At 35.0% G+C, this 20,922-nt stretch overlaps 1 pseudogene; it reads left to right on the plus strand.

The window, feature by feature from the left end:
- The first annotated feature begins 1,900 nt into the window (after nucleotides 1–1,900).
- LOC102124321 (HORMA domain-containing protein 1-like) lies at nucleotides 1,901–2,624 on the plus strand (annotated as a pseudogene).
- The last annotated feature ends 18,298 nt before the right edge of the window (nucleotides 2,625–20,922 follow it).

A 20,922-nucleotide genomic window follows, 5' to 3' on the forward strand; every position in this document is an offset into this window, starting at 1 on the left:
TATCTGAATAGCCATTTCTTAAAAGAAGACATACAAATGGCCAACAGGTATATAAAAAATGCTCAACATCACTAATCGTCAGGGAAATGCAAATCAAAACCATGATGAGATAATATTTCATTCCAGTTAAAATTGACTTTATCAGAAAGATAAAAAATAACAAGCGCTGGCAACGATAAGGAGAAAGAAGAACACTCATACCCCATTCTTAGTGGGAAGGTAAATTAGTACAGCCACTATGCCAAAATAGTATGGAGGTTCCTCAAAAACCTCAAAATGAAACTACCATATGATCCAGCAATCCCACTGCTGGTTATACCTCCAAAAGAAAGGAAATCAGTATAGAGAAGAGATATCTGCACTCCTATGTTTATTGCAACACAATTAACAATAGTCAAAGATATGGAATCAGGAGGTAGAGCAAGATGGCAGAATGGAAAGCTCTGCCAATTGTACTTTCTGCAAGGACACCAATTTAACAACTATCTACAGAAAAAAAGTATCTTAATAAGAACCAAAGATCAGGTGAGCACTCACAGTACCTGCTTTTAACTTCATATCACTGAAAGAGGCACTGAAGAGGTAGGAAAAACAGTCTTGAGTTGTGGACCCCACCTCTCCCCGTCCCCTGGTAGCAGAGGCGTGGTGCAGAGAGCATTTCTGTGCACTGGCAAGAGGGAGAGTGTGGTAATTGTGAGGCATTGAACTCAGCACTACCTGTTACAGCAGAAAGCAAAACTGAACCAAACTCAGCTGACACCGACCCACAGAGAGAGCATTAAACCAGCCCTAGCCAAAGGGGAATTGCCAATCGCAGTGGTCCAAACCTGAGTTCCCACTAACCTCGCTACTGTGGCTGAAGGTATTCTGGGGCCCTAAATAAACTTGAAAGGCAATCTAGGCCACAAAAACTGCAACTTCTAGGCCAGTCCTAGTGCTGAACTGACCCCAGAGCCAGTGGACTGGGGGGACTTACTGAGTTACCAGCAGGGGTGGCAATTGGAGTGCTGGCATCACTCCTCTCCTAACCCCAGGCTGCACAGCTCGCAGCTCCAAAAGAGCCCCCTTCCTTCTGCTTGAGGAGAGGAAAGGTAAAAGTGGGAAGGACTTTGTGGAATGGAGGTCATCATGTTAAGTCAAACAAGCCAGGCATTGAGAGACAAACTTTACACATTCTCACTTATTTGTGGGATCTACAAATCAGAACAATTGAACTCATGGGGATAGACAGTAAAATAATACTTACTGGAGACCGGGAAGGGTAGTTGGGGGTGTTGGGGAGGTGAACATGGTTAGTGGATACGAAAAATAGTTGGAAAGAATGAATAAGACCTATTATTTGCTAGCACAACAGAGTGACTATAGTTAATAATAATTTAATTGTACATTTTCAGACAACTAAAAGAGTATAATTGGATTTTTTTTGTAACACGAAGGAATCCTTTAGAGGACAGATATCCCATTTTCCATGATGTGATTATTATGCATTGCATTCCTGTGTCAAAACATCTTATGTACCCAATAAATATATACACCTAGTATGTACCCACAAAAATTAAAAATAAATAATTGAAATATTGGAATTAATCTAAGTGTCCATCAATGGATGAAGGGATACAGAAAATGTGGTACAAAGAAAAGATAAATGTTTGAGGTGATGGATATCCCAGTTACCCTGATTTGATCATTACACCTTGTATACCAAATATTACATGTACCCTCAAAATACATTGAAGCGGCTTCATTGTCTGGAGTAACACCCGAGGTTTGTTGTCTCATGACCACGGAGATCAAAGATGTGGACACACACACACAAAGAGTGAGATTAAGAGTGGGAATTTTCCGGGGCCTGCCCCTCAGACATAATTCTGAATTAAAGAAAATATTTTATCAAAAGAAGATGGCCACTACCCAGTTGCAGAGGACTTCCATGACTGCACTGGTATTTCCCAATAAGATATCACCTGAACACCAGTGTTTGGTGTTAGTGAAGAGGCTCCTAGCAGTTTCAGTATCCTGTATCACATATTTGAGAGGAATATTTCCAGAATGTTCTTATAGAACCAGATATCTAGATGATCTTTTGGTCAAAATACTGAGAGAAGATAAAAATTGCCCAGGATCTACACAGTTAGTGAAATAGATGCTAGGACATTATGATGCTTTACAGAAAAAATACCTAAGGATGGCTGTTCTAGCTATATACACAAACCCAGAAGATCCTCAGACAATTTCAGAATGTTACCATTTCAAATTCAAATATGCCAACAATGGACCACTCATGGACTTACTTCGTAAGTAAAAACCAAAGCAACAAATCTAGCATGTCATGTACTGATACCAAGAAAGCAAGCATTCTCCTTATTCGCAAGATTGATATCCTAATGCAAAATCTGGGGCCTTTACCTAATGATGTTTGTTTGACCATGAAACCTTTTTATTATGATGAACTTACACCCCTAGATTACCAGCCTCTCGGTTTTAAGGATGGTGATTGTGAAGGAGTTATATTTGAAGGGAAGCCTAGGTATTTAAATGTGTGTGAAGTCTCAACACCTTTTCACACCTTCAAAGTAAAAGTGACCACTGGAAAAACTCCGTCTCTACTAAAAATACAAAATTAGCTGGGCCTGGGGGATTGCGCGCCAATCTCCAGCCTGGGCAACAAGAGCGAAACTCTGTCTCAAAAAAAAAAAAAAAAAAAAAAAAAAAAAAGGAAAGAAAAAAAAATAGTGATTTATTGAGCTGCTTTTTGTTAGAAGGGAAGTTCTGCTGAGGACTCTTTTACCCTCACTATCTGCCTAAATAATTTCTTTCTATCTCCTGTATCAATATCAATTAAAAATTTAATGACAAAGAAAATGTGGTACATGTAAATAGTGGAATATTATTCAGCCTCAAAAATCGTGAAATCTTGTCATTGCAGCAACATAAATGGTAGAGGTCATTACATTACATGAAATAAGCAGGCACAGAAAGACATATACTGCGTGTTATCAGTTACGTGAAAGCTAAAAAAGTGGATCTTGTGGAGGTAAAGTTGATCGGTAGTTAGCAGAGGCTGAGAAGGATAGGAGGGAGGCAGGGGAGAAGAAGAAACACTGCTAAATGGGTATCAAAATGCAGTTAAAGATAGAATAAATATGATCTAGCATTCAAAAGTACAGTAGGATGATTACAGTTAACAATAATTTTTCATATAGTGGAAAACTACTGACAGAGAGGAAATGGAATGTTCCCAACATAAAGAAAGGGAGAATTTGGGGGGTTATGGATGTCCCAGTTGCCTCAGTGATTACACATTTTATACATGTATCGAAATATCACAGGTACCCTAAAATTATATACTTCTATTATGTATTGGGAAAAAAATTACCAGGGAAAAAGGAACTATATTTTGATTGACAATTGATTTCTCAGCAACAATAATGGAAGCCAGGAAACAGTAGAGTATTTTCGATATAATGACAGAAAATGCCTGTCAGTATAGGATTATATACTTAGCAAAGATAATTTTGAAGAATGAAAAATAATGGTATTGTCAGGTAAGGAAAAGTTGAGAAATTTCACAACCAAAAGACACTCTCTTAAAAAATTCAAAAGATATATTCAAGGAAAATGAAACCAATTCCACATGGAAAATACAAAAAGGATTAAAGAACAAAGAAAGTGGTAAATACATGGGTAAATATAAACAACATTGAATTCCTAAAACAATACTTTTTGGGGGGTTTAAAACAAGGTAAGCTATGGTATTCAATAATTACATATAAGTTAGGAAGGAGTGATCAGACTTAAACATTTAATAGAATCATTATTTAAAGGAGTACGTTCAGATTTTTATAATTTAAGTATACATGCTGAAAATGTTAAGGTAACCGAGAAAACATAGAAATGGAATATTTAACTTTCAAATCTGTGGAGGAAAACATGAGTAAGAAAAATATCTATTCAATATTTAATTAGACAACTCAAAACAACAAATTAGAAAAACAGATAAAGAGGGACAAACAACACAATAATAGGATAGTAGAAATAAATCCAAATAAGTGCCTCTCTCTTCTCAACTCTCAATATTTAAATATTTGCCATAGTGACTTGCAAATATTTTATTAAAAATTTACTATTAGGTTGATGCAAAAGTAATTTCAGTTTCTGCCATTACTTTCAGTAGCAAAAACTACAATTACTTTTGTAGTGATCTAATATCTGAAACGAAAACTACGATATATAACATTAATGCATCAGCAAAAATGTCAAGTTGTGTATATGTTCAGGAAGGAGGTTTTATAGTTCTTGCTGAATATCTCAGCTCTTATCCGGATAATGTCTTGTTTCTAACTAATGTGATTTTCCTCGGGTTTAGCTTCTTTCTATCTGTCCATTATCTGAAGGTGCTAACACCTAGATTCAATTTAAATAGTATCCCTACTATATTAAACATATGATTTCTTTGTTTGGTTACATATCAATACACATTTATTATTGAGCATAGAAAGTCAAAAAAATTTGCATCCATTACAAAATATGCTAGACACAACAGAGCCAATATACAGCCCATTGAGCAAAGCCATTAAATCATTTCAAAAGTTGTGATATAATTGCTTTACATAATGCAGAAGTCTTTGGTTGCTTGTTATATGAATGTAAGAATGTTTTATTGATATTTGGGGAAATTAATCTGCATTTTTGTATTATTACTATTACATATGCTAATTTTACCTGCAGGAATATAAAAATATAATTAACGATCCAGTTAAAATGATCCACTAAAAGACAAGAATTTTTGGTCTTGATTAAAAAATGAAAGACCTACCTAAACCTTCAGGAAGCAATTTGAACATGGACAACTGGAGCAAAGCTGGGAAAATGTGAGTCAAAAAATAAATGGCTTCTTTTGAGAAGTGTCTGTTTCATGTCCTTTGCCTATTTTTTTTTAACATTTTTCTTGGTTGTTGATTTGTTTAAGTTCATTACAGATTCTGGATATTAGACCTTTGTTGAATGCATAGTTTGCAAATATATTTAGTGTACTCTGTTGATAGTTTCTTTTGCTGTGCAGAAGCTCTTTAGTTTAATTAAGTTCTACTTGTCAATTTTTGCTTTTGCTGTAATTGCTTTTGGAGACTTAGCCAAAAATTATTTGCCAAGGTCAATGTCAACTTGTGTGCCCATCAATAATGAATTGGATTTTTAAAATGTGATACTTACACACTATAGAGTACTATGCAGCCATGAAAAGGAATAAAATCATGTCCTTTGTAGCAACATGGAATAGCTGGAGGCCATAATCCTAAGTGAATTAACTAAGGAGCAGAAAACCACATGCCACATATTCTCACTTATAAGTGGGAGCTGAACACTGAGAGCACATGGTCATAAACTTGGGAACAACAGACACCTGGGTCTACTAGAGGGAAGAGGATGGAAAGGGGCATGGCTTTAAAAACTACCTATTAGGTGTCATGCTCACTACCTGGGTGATGGGATCCATACCCCAAACCTTACCATCATGCAATATACCCATGTAACAAACCTGCACATATACCTTGTATATCTAAAATATAAGTTGAGGCCAGGAGTGGTGGCTCACACCTGTAATCCCAACGCAGGCAGATTACTTGAAGCTAAAAGTTCAAGGCCAACCTGGTTAACATGGCAAAACCCTCTCTCTACTAAAAATAACAAAAATTAGCCAGGCATGATGGTGCGTGTCTGTAATTCACTTATACAGGAGTCTGAGGCACGAGAATTGCTTGAACCAAGGAGGTAGAGGTTGCAGTGAGCCAAGATCGCACCACTGCACCACAGCCTGGGCAACAGAGTGAGACCCTGTCTCAAAAAAAAAAAAAATTAAGTAAGAAAAAGAATGGTATAACTATACAATTATGCAAATACAGACAAAATATATTTTACGGTCAAAAATATTTATAGAGATAAAAGAGTAATTGCAAAGTGGAGAAAAGTTTCAATTTACTGGTGAGACTAAAGATTTCTGATTTGTATACATCTACTTAAAAACACAGTCTTTTATGTATGTTTGCATGTATGAAACGAAAAGGATGAAAAGACAAATACATGATAAGACTGGGAGATTGTAACACATTCGTCTAGTAATTGCGAGATTAGCCATGTAAAGTCAATGAGAGCACAGAATATTTGATTAACACAATTAACAAGTTTAACCTAATGAAGTAACTGCAAAATACCCCTTCCATTCAAGGACACCTAGAACTTTTACAAAATTAACCACATATTGTGCCATAAAACAGGATTCGTCAAATTTCAAATGACTGGAGTCAGGCAGAAAAAATTCCATGACCACAGTATAATTAAGTCAGAAGTAATAAACAAAAAGATTAGGGAAAATTCACACTTTTAGAAGTTAAATATTTCTAAAAAACACACAGGTCAAAGAAGAAATTATAGCAGAACTTAGGAAGCACTGGAAACTGAATGATAATACAAATGCTGCACATCAAACTTATGTGATAACGCTAAAGTGGTTATTAGAAAAAAGCAGAAAGTTTCAAATTATTACATTAGAAAATTTTAAAAGCCTCATAATGAATGAGTTTAAGAAATTACTAACAGAAAAAAACCCTGAGTTCATCCCCCAAAATAGAAAATCCCCCAAAATAGAAAATGAAAGGAAAATAGACATATAAAATAGAAAAATCAAATGAAAGAAAATAGAAAAATGGAAGATAGAAAATCAAATGAAAAGAAACAGAGAGAAGAAACAACGCCAAAAATTATTGGAAATGAATGTCAAAATTCACAAACAGACTGTGCAAAGGGGAAAAGAGTGAAAAATAATATTAGCAGTGAAGGGGGTGGGGAACATAACTAGGCAGTCTGTGTAATTTAAGTTATTGTTTAAATATTATACCAATACATTTAAAGTATTAGGTACAATGGGCAAACTTCTATAATAATGTAAATCAAACTAACAAGCAGAAATGGGTACCGGGGTAAGCCCAAATTGAGTTGTCACTATTAAAAAAATAAAATCAGTAGTTGAAAGTCTTCTTTCTCATATATTCTTCCAAAAAAACTTCTACTATTTTATTCATAAAGACCAGCAAACATGAATTAATTCCAATCCTACACAAACTATAAAAACAGAGGATCCTAAACTATCCTAAACTATAAAAACTATAAAAACAGAGGATATATCAGCAAACTAACATGGCAACAGGAAACCAAACACCTTGTGTTTTCACTCATAAGTGGGAGGTGAAAACTGAGAACACATGGACACAGAGAGGGGAACAACCCACAATGTTGTAGTGTGTGGGGTGGGGTGGGGGGAACTTAGAGGACAGGCCAATAGATGCAGCTAACCACCATGGCACATGTACAACTATGTAACAAATCTCCACGTTCTGCACATATATCCCATATTTTTTTAGAAGAAATAAAGAAAAAAAGAAATTTCAAGAAACTTGGTTTTGAAGACCATTTAATATTGTGATGGTTAAAAAAAATAGAGGAAATAATAATGAGCTATTCCTAGCTCATCTTAGGAGGCTTTTATTACCTTGGTTCTGAAACTTACGAGGACAATATATAAAAAAAAGTTACTGTCCAAACTAACTTGTGAACACAGATGTTAACATCTTAAAGAAAAGATCAGCATTGCTTAAAAGTAATAAACGTTCTGGCAAATATGTGTTCATTTGAGAATATAAGATCGTTTAACAGAAAATAAGTTTTGGTAATACACCACTTTAACAAATTTAGGAGAAATTTATAATTATCTAAATGGATACAGATAAAGAATTTGATAAAATTAAACCTTTGTATGTGTTAAAGCTCTTACCAAACTAAGATTTGAAAGTAAAAAACTTCCCTATTTAAAGGTGTTCAAAACCCCAGAGACTACCTAATGATAAAACTTGGAAAACATTCCTTTTAAGATAAGACAAAAACAGCAGTTCCTGCTGTCACCACTTCTAGTTCGGCATTTGTCAGGGCAGCAAGGAAAGATAAAAGACCTATGAAGTTTAGGGGGGAAGAATAAAACTCATGTTTTTCATAGATGGTATGATTTTTTAAAATCTAGAAACCTCTAAAGAATCATTGAGTACATTTATCAAGACTGCTGGACACATGAATTAATAAAAAGCTTTAGCCATACTTCTATATATTAGCAACAAAGACAAAATGGAATCAAACAAATATAACCTTTCACATAATATTAAAAAATTAAGAATCAATTACCAAAAATATGCAGACATTGATGGGAAAAAATATCAAACTTAACAGAAAAGTATTAAGTAAGACCAAGACCTAAATAAGCAGAGAGACACACCATGCTTATGACTGAAAGACACAATATTACAAAGATATCAGTTGTCTTTTCCATTTATCTATGAGTTCAGTGCAATTCTAGTAAAAGTTCTGACAAATTTTGTTTTTTGTTTGCTTATTTTTTATTTTATGATGAACTTAACAAACGGAATTTATACTGTATACTAAAATTTATACTGAAGAGATAAGAGCCCTAAATAGCCCAGAAATCCCTGAAAAGAATAAAGGTGTCTTATTCAGATAAATTGTAAAGGATAATCATAACACTATAGTAATTAAGCCAGTCAACAAAATAGAAGAGTTCCCTGAAACAGAATAAAACATACATAAACTCCCTTGATGATGAGTTGACATTTTATGTTGATGATGATTAAGGGACCAAAACAGAAAAGGTATTGGAACAATTATGGAGAAAAATAAAATTGGACCTAAACCCAAACATAAAAATAATTTTCAACTGCTGTAATGATGGAGAATATCGTTATGCCCACAGCACAGAGAAGGCTTTTAAAGGAAGATCCCCCCAAAATATATCAATGAGCACATTAAAATAAATAACTTCTGCTCAAAATATTCATAAAGTAAATAAAAAGTCAAACTAAATTTAGAAGAAGATGTTTGTAATGCATATAACCGACAAAGCATTAGAGTCTAGAATATATAAAGAAACCATAAAATTACAAGTAAAAGACAAACAATCCAATAGAATGGACCAAAAAGAATAAAAGGAAAACAAAATCTGAAGAGTCATTTCATTTGAAACAGAAACTATACAAAATATTCAATATCGTTAAGATTAAGGGGAATGGAAATTAAGACTATAAAGAGAAGCTAATTCCTATTTGCCAGACTGGCAAAAATACTAAAATCTGAGAACATCATATTCTGCCTGGTATGCAGAACCACCTGCCCACTATGTGTTCTCGGTGGAAATGTAAATTTGAACCATCACTTCAAAAACATTTGATGTTTTCCAATTGAGCAGAAGATGCATCAATCCTATGATTTAGCAATTCTACTCTTGTCTATATATTCCTCAAATCACATGCATACGGATACCAAAAAATATGTGTAAGAATGTCTTTAGAAGCACTGTCTGTTAACAGCAAAAAAACTGGAAACAACCCAATAGTAGACTGAATAAATAAAATTTGGGTATTCCTACAATGAAACAGTAAATAGCAGTAAAATGAATGAATTATAACCACCTACAACATGAATGCATCTTATAATAGGAGCAATGAAGCCAAATTCAAGAAGATTTTGCTATATTTGATAATTCCGTTTAAATACAGTACTAAACCATGCAAAAGTAAATAATATATTGTTCGCATATACAAACATATTTGGTAGCTATTTATAAAACATATTTAGTAACAAAGGAATGATATAGAAATTGTAGTTACTTGGAAAGGTAGGGAGGGCCAGGAAATGGGATAGGATTGGTGAACAGCATTTATGAGATTTGCAAAGTGATAGTAATACTGTGTTTCTTAAACTGGGTTGTAGGTAAACATGTGTTTGTTTAAGTGTTGTATTGCTATTTTTGTACTTTACATATATTTTATAAGTATTTTTGTATCTACTCAATATTTAATGAAAATAAGTGAAAGAAACTATCTTCAGTAAGTTCTGGAGGAAAAACTCATATTCAAAATGTGATAACCAAGAGAAACTTTTATTAGTTCATTTCCTATAAGATATCCCATAGGCTATCAGAGTAGATCTGATTCTGAGTAAGTCAACCCATCTGTAATTTCTTATATGTCTTTTTGGTACAGGAGAAGCCATTTTTTGGTAAGGGGAGAAGAGACAAACAGCATCATAATGACAGCTCACCAATCTTTACTATTCTTGACTTTCTGAGATTGCTGTACCTACAGGGTTAAGGTATCTTAAAGTACAGCTTGATGTGAGAGAATTTGCTGTCTATTCAGAGACAATCTTTTACTTACAGACAGTGTTTGATGTGACTTATAGATATCCTGAATCATCTTTTGTCTTCATTAAACTACAATTCTATTGATACGAAAATATCTTACTGTTTTGCAGTCAGCACTACTAACCACCTAAATTGATGTTTTATTTACAGGGTATTAAATAAGAACATCTTTGTCAAATATATGCTCTTGTTTTTTTCCCCTCAGCTTTGTGTGGGTCTCTTTATCTTTCCTTATTAGTGCTATCTTAATTGCTCCATCTTCAAGCAGCTTATAATTTATAACTCATTGCTTAAGGCATAATTGCTGACCAAGGGGCCTCATTTCAGATCCACTAATCTATTGCTTTTTGAAGTTGCTACTGCCTTATAGAAGGTTGCCTTCAATTGATTATAGATCCATGCATGAGCTCTCTGCTTGCACTATCTTACCTTCACAGACTCCATTTAGTGAGTTTTCCAGAGCTCAGCACGCTAGTTAAGACACACTGAATGTAACGCTACCCATTATCATCTTTCCTTTTAGCTAATTTGAAAGCACAGTTTTAAAACTAAAGAAAAAAATAACTGATAGAGTATTTTAAATTCAACTGCCTTAGAAACATTCAGTAGTAAACGAACTTAAGTGATTAATATGGAAAATAAATCTGTTCTCCTTCACCCCAAGCTGCATTCTGTGTTTTAGTTGTATTTGTGCCAAGAAGTTTCGGCAATCTGTGCATCTTTTTTTTTAGCCTCAAAAGTAAATAACAAAACACAGACTCCATGGTTGTGTGGCTGATTTTACAGAGTATTATGGCATGGATAGCTTTGATAAAATTCTCCCAAATTTTCCTACTCTCACTTGTGAGAGTAGGAAAATCTTCAGAGTCCTTCCTCAACCTGTGCGTGGTGTGGGGGTGTGTGTTCATGTGTAATTTCTAAACTCATATTAATGATTCAAACTTTAAAATAATACAAAATAATATATGGTGGACCCACAACATCCTGAAATAACAACTTAAAAAGCTAGATAAAATGTTTCAAACATTTCTGAAAAGCATAAGTAAGGTAACAAGATAAAAAATTACCTGGCCAAAATCTAGGATAAACTAAAAATTCAGAGAGTTGTGTCCCAAACTAAAACTTGCTTTTGCCCAGAGGGTGTTTATCTATTGAAAGAAACAACTGTGAAACTGAACTGTGGTTTTGGCAGCCTCCTGATACAAGGGAACATACTTCAAAAATCAGTTTCTACCTAACTGCAGAGTCTGAAAAGAGCTATAGCCTCAGAATAAGCATGAGCCAGTAGTAAAGAAGCCCTTGCTTGAAAATGGACAATAGAGATCCATAAAACTTCAGATACTGAAATTAAGACATATTATAAAACAACTTATGCTTCCAAGTTAAAAATATATATCAACAAAACAAGCTTAAGAAACAGAAAGTTACACCGGGTGCGGTGGCTCACGCCTGCAATTCCAGCACTTTGGAAGGCCGAGGCAGGCAGATTGCTTGAGGTCAGGAGTTCAAGACTAGGGTGGGCAACCTGGTAAAACCCCATCTCTACTAAAAATACAAAAATTAGCCAGTGGTTGTGGTGCATGCCTGTAGCCCCAACTACACATGAGGCTGAGGCACAACAATCGCTTGTATCCTGGAAAGGAGGTTGCAGTGAGCTGAGATCGCACCACTGCACTCCAGCCTTGGGCAACAGAGGGAGATCCTGTTAATAATAATAATAATAATAATAATAAAAAGGAAAAGAAACAGAAAGTTATTTTAAAAAGTGTTACTGATTTTAAGACAATTAAACCAATCTTCTCATCCTAAAACTATAATGAAAATTAAGAACTGAAAATTAAGAAATGAAATTTAACAATAGACTAGATTAAAAAGAAAATTAGTGAGCTGGAAGATAGGTTAGAATAAACTTTTCAGATTGCAGCATGAAGGGACAAAAAGAAGCGCAAAAGACGTGCTAAAAGACACAGAACATGTCTTACAGACATGTTCTAAAGATCTAAACTAATATGGGAAGATCTAAAATAATATGAGTAGAAATTGGTCTTTATAGTCTGTCCCCTTAGAGCCAGGAGACTGTAGGAGGGAGATGCATGTGGTTACAAAAGGGCATAATGGAGGATACTGTGGTATTGGAAGTATTTTTTATCTTGATTTAGGTAATGGACACACAAACTTACACATGTAATAAAATTGTATATAACTAAACACACACATGCATGCACACAAGTACAAGTAAAACTGGAGAAATCTGAATAAGATTAGTAGATTGTATAAATGCTGGTTATGGCATTATATGGTAGTTTTACAAGATTTTAACATTGAGAAAAATAGGAAAGTGTACATAAAATATCTCTTCTTTCTTTCTTTCTTTCTTTCTTTCTTTCTTTCTTTCTTTCTTTCTTTCTTTCTTTCTTTCTTTCTTATTATTTTTTAAGACAGATTCTCCCTCTGTGGCCCAGGCTGGAGGGCATTGGTACAATTATGGCTTACTGCTGCCTCAAGCTGTCCCCCTCCCTCAGATTCCTGAGTAGCTAGAATTATAGGCATGTGCCACCACACCTGGCTAATAGTTATTATTATTATTATTATTATTATTATTTGTAGAGAAGGTCACACTATATTGCCAAGACTGGTCTTGAACTCCTGAGATCAAGAGAACCTCCCACCTCAGCCTCCCAAAGTGTTGGGGTTACAAGCATGAGCCACTGCCCCCAGCCTCTGTATTCTTTTTTTCTTTCTTTCTCTCTCTCTTTCTCTTTCTTTCTTTCTTTCTTTCCTTCCTTCTTTCTTTCTTTCTTTCTTTCTTTCTTTCTTTCTTTCTTTCTTTCTTTCTTTCTTTCTTTCTTTCTTTCTTTCTTTCTTTCTCTCTTTCTCTCTTTCTCTCTTTCTCTCTTTCTCTCTTTCTCTCTTTCTCTCTTTCTTTCTTTTTCTTTTTTTGAGATGGAGTCTCGCTCTGTTGCCAGGTTGGAGTGCAGTGGTATGATCTCAGTTCACTGCAACCTCCATCTCCTGGGTTCAAGTGATTCTCCTGCCTCAGCCTCCCGAGTAGCTGGGACTACAGGCACCCACCACCACCCCCAGCTAATTTTTGTGTTTTTAGTACAGATGGGGTTTCACCATGTTGGCCAGGATGGTCTCGATTTCTTGACCTCGTAATCCGCCTGCCTCAGCCTCCCAAAGTGCTGGGATTACAGGCATGAGCCACCACGCTCGGCCTGTATTATTTCTTATAACTACATTTGAATCAATAATTAACTCAATAAAATTTGAATTAAAAAATATACAAACATGTAGATGCACAATAGCAAAAATGCAAAATGCCTAAGCAAAGAGAACATGCTAAATACAACAGAAAAATAAAGATGGACTGCCTCCAAAAGAACAGCAGTTTGACTGACAACTTCATAATGCCAACTAAGGATGCTAGGAGTCAATAGAATACTAGCTTCAAAGTTTTAAGATAGGTAGCAAGTGAAGCTATTACCCAAAGTGAAGGTAAAATAAAGGCATCTTCAGATAGACAGAAAAATAAGAGTGTTCACCACCTTCAAAACTGCACTAAAATATAACTCTAAAGGATTTACCTAATAAGAATAAAATGACCCTACATAGAAGATGTGAGATGCATGAAGGAATAAAAAGCAAAATTATACACATATTACATATTAGTTTGTAAAATATGAAAGTTAACATATATCTTTACCAGATATCAAGACTTAGTAACATTAACACAATATAGAATAACTAAGGCTGCCCAATGGGACAAAAGAGGGCACCTAGAAACAGTTATGCATTTATGAGCATTGAATTAAGCAGTGTAGAGCAGTGGAAAATGACTTTTTTTTTTTTTTTTTTTTTTAATGAGACAGAGTCTCAATCTGTCACCCAGGCTGGAGTGCAGTAGCGCAATCTTGGCTCACTGCAACCTCTGCCTCCTGGGTTCAAGAGATTCTCCTGCCTTAGCCTCCCGAGTAGCTGGGACTACAGGCATTTGCCACCACACCCAGCTAATTTTTGTATTTTTAGTAGAGACGGGGTTTCACCATGTTGGCTGGGATGATCTCAATATCTTGACTTCGTGATCCACCCGCCTTGGCCTCCCAAAGTGCTGGGATAACAGGCATAAGCCACCGTGCACTGCCGCAAACCTCATTGGAAAATATATTCATGATATTTGGGAATAAAAATATTTCTGAAATAAAACATAAAAAGTACTAACTACAAAGGAAAAAATCAATAAACATGCTTATGTTAGAAGTAAGAATTTTGGGCCAGGTGTGTTGGCTCACACTGTAATCTCAGCACTTCAGGAGGCTGAGGCAGGAGAATCCTTTAAACCAGGAGTTTGAGACCAGGCTGGATAACATAGCGAGATCCTGACTCTACAAAAAAAGCTTTTTTAAAAAAGTAAGTAAGAATTTTGTTCATCAAAAGGTGCTATAAAATTACTAAAAGAGAAGCCAGAGTGGGAGAAGGTATTTGCTAACAAAGACTCATATCCGTAACATACAATGAACTCCTACAAATCAATAAAAAGAGAAAACTTCACAGAAAAAAATGGGCAAAATAATATGAATAGGCATTTGCCCAAAAAGGTGTCAGAAAGGCCAATAAACCTTTAAAATGTTTTTAACTTCATTTATAACTAAGGAAATATTACTTCCAGTCTTAATGAGATAACAGTACTACCGCCCACTGCCTACCACCAGATTAGCAGAATTTAAATTAACAATACACAATACTAAGAAAAACAACTCAATTCTGAAATAGCATATTTTTATACATACATCAACAAATATAGTTAAATGGCAAATAAAGATATGAAAGGTGTTCAGCATCACTGCATTAGCACAATATAAAGTAAGATTATAACAAAATAGAACTACACATCTATTTGAATGAATCAAATTGAAAACATTGACCATACCAAATGTTGGTAAGGTTATGGAAGAACTAGACCTCTCATATGCTGCCAGTAGTAATGTGATTTTTTTTTTTTTAGACTCCCTTAAATGTAATTTGAGTCTGGGAATATATTTGTCTCCTAGTTTCACTAAAAATGTAGATTTCAGGTTTTTATTTTAATTCTTGTTGCTTTTCTATATTTTCCAGTAGGAAAAGAGGAAAATGCTGACTTTCATGGCCATGTTCACACTGGAAGCATTCTTTATATTTTTAGGCACATTAATTCATTATTTTGAAAGGCTGATTAGAGGTGCCTTTTTAATACTAAACTTTACGAGATGATATTGGGTTGCGTAGTGCTTTATAACATAACAAAAAAGAAAATATTCTCCTACACTGTACCACTTCTTTTGCCATGAAAATTAATCTGATCTAGTTTAGTCAACAAAATAGAGTGAACATTACAATCAGAAAATTGAACTGAAAAAGAAATCAAGACAATTATGCTGTCCTAAAGTTACAATCACTATAATCAACAGATGAAAAAATATGCATACAGTCTCACCCATGGAAGTTTAAATTTTAGGCATCAAAGCACGAATCCAAGAAGGTCTAGGGAATGCCTCACCACTTTTCTGCAGATAGATATTAGACAGATTATGCTTCATAAAGCACTAAAAAAGGCTCTCTGAGAAAGAATTGTTCTGCATACCTTGCCCTTTGTTGGTGTCAAAGCTTTTGATCAACTGTAATCAGTTGGCTTTTAGAAACAATGACTGATATTTTCTTTAAAGAGTTCTGTCAATCTAAGTATTTTTGTAATTCATTTGTTATTAGCTTGCAGTGCTTTTGATTACGTTTTTCCTTGCAGTTTTTTACTATAGTGCCTCTAATTTCCTTATCATTTTGCAACTATGATCTGTTTTATACATAATTAAACACCTTTTGCATTACCACACAGTCTGCTTCATTTCCAATATTGAACAAATGGCTTGTGTAGTTTTTAGGAAGTGATGATTTTAAAATACTACAGGGAATAAGATTCTTTAATATATTAATTATCTGCCAGATCAGAATGGCCTGCAGACAGGGTAAAAGAAAGGCATAATTCTCTGGAATGCAAAGAAAAACTAGCTCAAGGGATTGTTACAGAGTAACTGTTGCTAGTAGACAGTTTAAGAGATAAAGACTGGGGCAGTCCTCTTTGGGCATTATACTTACACATTTTAGGTAATAAATCAGACTATTAAGGATTAAACTATATAATTATTGCCACAAAGCATACCAACATGCTTATTACAGCAAGTAAGAAAATCTTGTCGAAATTACCAAGCCTCTTGCAGGTGAAGCCCCTTGCAAGTGATCCAAAGAACCGTACACCAGGTGAAGTGAGAACTGGAACAGCATCTACTGAAAAATGGAGTAGCCACATTCTTCCTTGAATCTTAAGTATTAGAGTAAGGGGACAGATTAGAACCAGAATAGACACAAGAGCTTGGCCATAACTGACAGCCATCCTAAAACACACCAGGTCTTAGAATGATGAATGTTATATCAGGAAAAGAAAAACTAACTAAGGAAGTAATCAAAGGGATATAGTTCTATCATCAGTATCAGTCTATGGAAGAGTTATAGTCCATGTCTCCAAATGGTTTTTGTTGGTTAAGGAGTCATGGAGTTGCATACTTGGATACCAGTTTCCTTATTCTTCAAAATAAGGTAATCACAAGCAGTCTTTTATCTCCATTTAAATAGTAGTTAGCCATCACATAAAAACTCTTATCCACAATGATCAAGTTGGCTTCATCCCTGGAATGCAAAGCTGGTTCAACATATGCAAATCAATAAATGTAATCCACATGAACAGAATCAACGACAAAACCACATGATTATCTCAATAGATGCAGAAAAGGTCTTCAATAAAATTCAACACCCCTTCATGCTAAAAACTCTCAATAAACTAGGTATTGATGGAACATATCTCAAAATAATAAGAGCTATTTATGACAAACCCACAGCCAATATCATACTGAATGGGCAAAAGCTAGAAGCATTCCCTTTGAAATCCCAAGACAGGGATGCCTTCTCTCACCACTCCTATTCAACACAGTATTGTAAGTTCTAACCAGTGAAATTAGGCAAGAGAAAAGAAATAAAGGGTATTCAGATAGGAAAAGAGGAAGTCAAATTGTCTCTGTCTGCAGATGACATGATTGTATATTTAGAAAACCCCATCGTCTCAGCAGAAAACTCCTTAAGCCAATAAGCAACTTCAGCAAAGTCTCAGGATACAAAATCAATGTGCAAAAATCACAAGCATTCTTATACACCAATAACAGACAAACAGAGAGTCAAATCATGAGTGAACTCCCATTCACAATTGCTTCAAAGAGAATAAAATACCTAGGGATTCAACTTACAAGGGATGTGAAGGACCTCTTCAAGGAGAACTACAAACCATTGCTCAAGGAAATAAGAGAGGACACAAACAAATGAAAAACATTCCATGCTCATGGATAGGAAGAATCAATATCGTGAAAATGGCTATACTGCTCAAGGTAATTTATAGATTCAATGCTATTCCCATCCAGCTAGCGCTGACTTTCTTCACAGAATTAGAAAAAAACTACTTTAAATTTCATATGGAATCAAAAGAGAGCCCGTATAGCCAAGACAATCCTAAGCGAAAAGAACAAATCTGGAGGCATCATGCTACCTGACTTCAAATTATACTACAAGCCTACAGTAACCAAAACAGCATGATACTGGTACCAAAACAGATATATAGACCAATGGACCAGAACAGAGTCCTCAGATATAACACCACACATCTACAACCATCTGATCTTTGACAAACCTGACAAAAACAAGAAATGGGGAAAGCATTCCCTATTTAATAAATGGTATTGGAAAAACTGGCTAGCCATATGCAGAAAACTGAAACTGGACCCCTTCCTTATGTCTTACACAAAAATTAACTCAAGATAGACTAAAGACTTAAATGTGAAACCTAAAACCATAAAAACCCTGGAAGAAAACCTAGGCAATACCATTCAGGACATAGGCATCGGCAAAGACTTCATGACTAAAACACTAAAAACAATGGCAACAAAAGCCAAAATTGACAAATGGGATCCAATTAAACTAGAGAGCTCCTGCACAGCAAAAGAAATTATCAGCAGAGTGAACTGTCAACCTACAGAATGGGAGAAAATGTTTGCAATCTATCCATTTGACAAAGGACTAATATCCAGAATCTACAAAGAACTTAAACAAGTTTACAAGGAAAAAACAAACCCATCAAAAAGTGGGCAAAGGATATAAACAGACATTTCTCAAAAGAAGACATTTATGCAGTCAACAAACATATGAAGAAAAGCTCATCATCACTGGTCACTAGAGAAATGCAAATCCAAGCCACAATGAGATAACACCTCACGCCAGTTAGAATGGCTATCATTAAAAAGTCAGGAAACAACAGATGCTGAAGAGGATGTAGAGAAATAGGAATACTTATACACCGTTGATGGGGGTGTAAATTAGTTCAACCATAGTGAAAGACAGTGTGGCAATTCCTCAAGGATCTAAAACCAGAAATACCATTTGACCCAGCAATCCCATTACTGGGTGTATACCCAAAGGATTATAAATCATTCTACTATAAAGACACATGCACACGTATGTTTATTGCGTCACTGTTCACAATAGCAGAGACTTAGATCCAATCCAGATGGCCATCAATGATAGACTGGGTAAAGAAAATGTGGCACTTATACACCATGGAATACTATGCAGCCATAAAAAGGAATGAGTTCACGTCCTTTGCAGGGACGTGGATGAAGTTGGAAACCATCATTATCAGCAAATGAACACAAGAACAGAAAGCCAAACACTGCATGTTCTCACTCATAAGTGGGAGTTGAACAATGAGAACACATGGACACAGGGAGGGGAAAATCACACACCATGGCCTGTTGGGGAGTGGGGGGCTAGGGGAGGGATAGCACTAGGAGAAATACTTGACGTAGATGATGGGTTGATCGGTGCAGCAAACCACCACTGCACGTGTATACCTGTGTAACAAACCTGCACATTCTGCACATGTACCCCAGAACTTAAAGTATAATTAGAAAGAGAGGAAAGAAAGAAAGAGAGAGAGAGAGAGGGAGGGAGGGAGGGAGGGAGGGAAGGAAGGAAGGAAGGAAGGAAGGAAGGAAGGAAGGAAGGAAGGAAGGAAGGAAGGAAGGAAGGAAGGAAGGAAGGAAAGAAATAGTAGTTAGCTCTCAAAATGTATCTTTGGAAATACTCTTCAGGATAATGGCTCATCTGGTTTTTAGTTGTTTCTATATCTGTCCTATTTATTTACCAGCTCTTTTAAATAAAAAAGAAGCCCTTTAATTAAAAAAGCAATATGAGTGTCTCCCGATAGACTTCATTAGTGCCATTATATTATTTTTGCTGCTTCCAAATACAATAGATTCATAGTTTGTTTAAGGAGCAAGCTGAAAGATAATAATAGTTTCACTGTAGAAGAGCTGTAGCTAATGCTACATCACTTATGAGATGAAATTATTACACATATACATTTTATACAGGAAATGGAATACATTGAAGATATAATTTTAGTATAAGAATTACGAAACTAATCGTTATTATTAACTATTTCTAAGATAGTTTCTAAAGTGTTTTTTTATGTCAGAATGCTTTAATAGTGTGTTTTCTTTTCACACATGGACTACCATTTGAAAAATATGATGACAGCTCTTTCTATTTCATAAACTCCTATTAACCAGAGTAGTTCCCTCTACAGTAGCCGGAAGCATGCAGCAGATGGCACTAAGAACATTTAGCAAAGCAGCCAAGAAGAGGTCTTCCTTAATTGCTCCACAAGGTCAGAAAATTGTCTGAAAAATGAGATACACTAAGGGAATCCAGCCTTCCCAAGATAAGTTACACAATGGAATTTGCAAGATCCACACCCTGTACTTTCCACTCGGGAGAATAATTTACAATATTCAAAATAAACATATAGATAATATCATGTTGAGCTTCTTTCAGGAATTAGGACTGTAATACTTGCCAAATTGTGAGCTATCACAACTATTGCTTTTTATTTTTAATTGAGAGCAATCCATTATTTTAACTTTGGAAGTACAAGATACAACGTGCTTAAATTTGTATTTTGAGAAAAGGAATGATTCATACAAAAGATAGCAAAGCAAATATCTGATTGTCTTCGCAGTGAGTCGCATATGCTTTCACCCTGTTATGTCCTTCTTTGTATTTCTACCGAAGTGGTGCAATAGCTAGTTTGTCACAGTTAATGCTCTCACTTTCTATCTTGTGATTTTCTTTAGCAAACTGGTATTTGCTGCAGGATTGGATTGTTTAATTATTATATCTTTAGATACCCAATAACATATGACTAAACCACAGAACAAGACTGAACTAACCTAATGTCTGCAATGGAAAAGAAAAACCAAGCACATTTATAAGTCAGTGTTCTGCCTTTAAAAATAATTTCTATGAAAGATTAATTTCATTTACATCCACAATGCAAATTTACATCATTTTTTTGTCTACAGGTAACTTTTACACAAACTTTTGTTTGCATCAACAGCACACATTTCTATCAAAACCATAAGGTGCAATGAGTATTGAAGTGTATTTCTTATACAATGGGAAAATACCTTTTATAGTTCTTCTCTTTCAGTAACTGAAACTTTACTTAAAGAAAATCAATTCATTAGAAGATA

The sequence above is a fragment of the Macaca fascicularis genome, chromosome 4, assembly GCF_037993035.2.
Source record: "Macaca fascicularis isolate 582-1 chromosome 4, T2T-MFA8v1.1".
In the NCBI taxonomy this organism is placed as follows: Eukaryota; Metazoa; Chordata; class Mammalia; order Primates; family Cercopithecidae; genus Macaca; species Macaca fascicularis.